Genomic DNA, 4,739 nt, shown 5'->3' on the forward strand with positions numbered 1-4,739 from the left:
TTTAAGAGCGAACATTGCGATTGAAAAGCGAGGCTTTGTTTCAACATGCGGACAGGGAGGAACAATCCTCAAAGCGCTTCATTCTGTTATGTAAAATAGTGTGATGATCAACAAAAAGTGGGATATAAATTGAAGAAAGAGAGAGAGGGAGAGAGGGGGGGGACACACACACACACACACACACACACACACACACCTATTCGGAAGATTTGTTGGCTCGATGTTGACATGGTACGGATGTTTTGCTGCTTTTATTTCATCATGTGTTTTAGCCTTAAAAAAATCAAAAAGGTATTGGGCCTTTCAAAGTTGTAATATCCCTCTGGGTTTTTTCCTTTATAATGTCTCTGTTCGGTTTTGCATTTTCCGTGTCCCAATAAATAAGAGAAATAAATAAGAAAAAAAGTCGTCCTTTTAATATCAGTACAAAGACGTTGTGTCAAACGCAAATGAAGAAAGAAGAGAATCATCTCCAGCTATTCTGAACGTACGGTAAGAATGACTCACCATACCGTTTCACACCAGGTCTTCAACCATTGGACTGAAGAGTAAAAGTTCCTTGAAACGTTGTTTTTTTGTTTGTTTGTTTGTTTGTTTTTGTTTTTTTTTGTTGTTATTGTTGTTGTGCTTTTTTTCTGGCAGGACGTCGCGTACCTTCTGATCCAGCGTGCACCAGTAACGGGCAAAACGGCGGAAGGAGAGGATTGGGCCCCGCCTTCCTATGCCCAGCTCTAGACACAGTGGATATGAATTCACTGCCTTCCTATGCCCAGCCCTAGACACAGTGGATATGAATTCACTGCCTTCCTATGCCCAGCTCTAGTTACAGTGGATATGTATTCACTGCCTTCCTGTGCCCAGCCCTAGACACATGTGGGTATGAATTCACTGCCTTCCTATGCCCAGCTCTAGACACAGTGGATATGAATTCTCTGCCTTCCTGTGCCCAGCCCTAGACACAATGGATATGAATTCACTGCCTTCCTATGCCCAGCCCTGGACACGGTAGATATGAATTCACTGCTTTCCTATGTCGAACCCTGGACACAGTGGATATGAATTCACTGCCTTCCTATGCCCAGCTCTAGACACAGTGGATATGAATTCACTGCCTTCCTACGCCCAGTTCTAGACACAGTGGATAAGAATTCACTGCCTTCCTGTGCCAAGCCCTGGACGCAGTGGATATGAATTCACTGCCTTCCTATGCCGAGCTCTAGACACAGTAGATAAGAATTCACTGCCTTCCTGTGCCAAGCCCTGGACGCAGTGGATATGAATTCACTGCCTTCCTATGCCGAGCCCTGGACACAGTGGATATGAATTCACTGCCTTGCTGTGCCAAGCCCTGGACACAGTGGACGTGAATTCACTGCCTTCCTGTGCCAAGCCCTGGACACAATGGATATGAATTCACTGCCTTTCTGTGCCAAGCCATGGACACAGTGGACGTGAATTCACCACCCTAAATGGCTGTAAAATGGCAATGGGACCTTTAACTACCCATCTACAGACAACCAGGAAGTCTGCCTTGAAACGCCAGATGGACATCAACCGCAGGAGAGCCGTCATGGTATAAACTACAAGAAACTTTCACAACATTCAGACCCCAGCGCTGAATGATTTCACATTTTGTGGGCGAAAGCTGACAGGTCGGTCACTCAACTAAACTTTTTTTTTTTTTTTTTTTTTTTTTTTTTAAGAACGTGGACATCCAGTTATCCTGACTCATCATCCGAAAAGTAACTGTTTTCATTGGCAAATGTACACACTGATGAGCACAAATATTGCCATAGACTTATGTTTTAGTGGTTACATTACAATTTGTATGTTATATGTTAGTTTCTTTTGAAGAGTTCACACTGTTTAACAAGCGTAATTTTTTTTTTCTCTCCTTTTTTTTCCCTTCTTCTTTTCAGATCTTTTTTTTTCTGTTTTTGTCCATCATTTATTATATTCTTCATCGTTTACTTTCTTCTTCTTTTTTAATTCGTTTTTCTCTCTCACTTTTCTGTGTTCCTTGAATGAGTCTATTTCCATCGTCAGTTTTGTCTCTTTTATTTTTTCTTCCACTCTTTCTTGTCTTTCATTGTCTTTCTTTCTTCCTTCCTTCTTTCTTTCCTTCTGTCTTTTTCTTTCTTTTTTTCTTCACCCCAGACTGAAATGATAATACACTGTCCCCAAACCACAACAGCGTGTGCATGCATAATGCCACCCTGAAAAGATCAGATCAAAAATAATATAAGATATGTAAGGGCATAATGCGTTCGTGTCCGTGTGTGTACGCATTTATTACTTTGTGAGGCATTTATTAGTTTGTGCCAACGTATAAACGAGAAATTGTGTGTGTGTGTGTGTGTGTGTGTGTGTGTGTGTGTGTGTGTGTGTGTGTGTGTGTGTGTGTACATGCATGCGTGCGCTTCTGTTGTACAAGTATCATGACTGTGACAATGTTATTTGGGGTGTGGGGGAGTGGGGTGGGAGGGTGGGGGGTTAAGATAAAACTTTTAGAAGATTTTGCATGTTTCATATGTGAAGAAAACAATATGTTGAAGTAGGTCCGATATGATTCAACATATTGCATCAACAGCAACATGGAAAACAGCAGCAAAACAGTAACATTTTTCAGGGCAAGTACAAAAAGGTATGTTTTCTCTCTATACAAAAAATAACAACAAAAAAACAAAACAAAAAAAAGATGCTGGTGTGAGTAACAAACCAATGCTGATAAGCCTATCCTTGCGTTAACCGGCAGTGCTACCAGTCACGTTAAAACCACGCCAATGTTGTTATGCTATGGCATAAGCTAAAAGTAAAGTAATGCTCATTTTCCTATGATACTCGCTTATATTATCATGTACGGTACAATCATGACAATCTTGCTACGCATTTGCTGGTGTTTATGTGCCCATTGAACATAATGCAAATATTGCTACGGTATCTGCTAACGACAATGCTAATGTTGCTTCGGTACTTACTGATGTCACTTTTCGCAGTAAAATAATTCTAAAATTGTTATGGTATTCGCTCATGTGGTTGTGGACAGGAAAATCATGGTAAATTCTGCTAAGGTGTGTACAAAATGTGTTCGGGCACAGCACAATCATGATACATTCTGCTAAGGTGTGTACAAAATGTGTTCGGGCACAGCACAATCATGGTAAATTCTGCTAAGGTGTGTACAAAATGTGTTCGGGCACAGCACAATCATGGCAATACTGGCACATGACGGTTTGTCGTATTGTTGTACACAATGATATCACACTAATGTTGTTATGCTCTTTGCGCTAATGTTATTGTGCGCAGTACAGTAAAATCATGCCAGTATTGCTGCATGACATTCGCTGATGTTATTGCGCATACATTAAAGGCATGCTAATTTACATATGTTCTTTACGCTGATGTTATTTACACACACACACACACACACACACACACACACACACACACACAGAGAGAGAGAGAGAGAGAGAGAGAGAGAGAGAGAGAGAGAGAGAGAGAGAGAGACAAAAAGAAAATGAATGATTTTATTGCTAAGTCCGCTGGCCTACCCACGACCCCTAAGTCCGTCAATGAGTGGGTTGTAGGTAGGGTTAAAATTTGATGGTCGGGGAATTGGAAGTCACGAACTGGCCTTCATTTAGTCACTTGACAAAGTGGCCCTGGTTTGTATCATTGACACGACAATGACATCGTTTCATCATGAGAAAATATTCCACCTCTCTGTCTCATTGTCTCTCTGTGTCTGTCTCTGACCTCTCTCCCTCCCTCCCTCTCTCTCCCCCTTTCTCTCTCATCCCCCTCTCTCTTTCTCTGCACTGATGTCTCTGTATATGCCTTTTCTTTTTTTGGGGGGGCGGGAGGGGGGAGGGTGAGTGGGTGGGTGGGGTGGGCGGGAAGTGGGTGGACCTGTTTTCCTGTTCGTTTGTATGTGTCGCTGACCTCGCCATATTTTTGTTTTTCGGTGTGTTTGTCTCTGTCTGTCTGTCTGTCTGTCTCTCTCGATTTCATATCGATATATATCATCACGTGTGCCTTAAGAGTGTGTGTGTGTGTGTGTGTGTGTGTGTGTGTGTGTGTGTGTGCGCGCGTGTGTGCGTGTGTGCGCGTGTCTTTAGGTGCGTAACTTATCATGCCTTGTATAATTCAAATTATTTTCTTACTAAAAGAAGTACCAAGCTCGCAGAATTGGAGAACAAACACTTTACAGATAATCATGTGTCATGGATGAAAAACAACAAAACAAACAAACAAAACCAAGGATATTGACCGACTAGATTTTTTTCGCTGCAAGTTGTAAGTAAATCGATCACAGGTAACTCACGTTCTTTCTTACGTTTTCTTCTTTTTTCTTTTAATTTGATCATTTTTAAACTTCAAATTGTTTTCTGCACGAATGTTTTTGCATGCATGTGTTATCACGACAAGCTATGATACATGTCCATTTCCAAAGATCTTCTCATAATATTTCTTTCGTTTTTTCTTTTTTTAATACAATAATTTTGTGTTTGTTTTTTGTTTTAGGCCCTAATATGTTGTTTTTAAGTTGACCAGCCTTGCACGAATGTAGTATAACTGCAACCTTAGCTACAAGTTATTCCCCACAAAATTCATGTTTATTTAATTATGTGTTTATTTATTTATTTATTTACGTATTAGTCTATTCATGTATCTTTTTATTTATTCTCTATTCTATTAATTCATTTGTTTATGTATTCATTCATTTATTTATCTATTTA

This window comes from Babylonia areolata, chromosome 6 (assembly GCF_041734735.1).
Source record: "Babylonia areolata isolate BAREFJ2019XMU chromosome 6, ASM4173473v1, whole genome shotgun sequence".
NCBI lineage: Eukaryota > Metazoa > Mollusca > Gastropoda > Neogastropoda > Buccinidae > Babylonia > Babylonia areolata.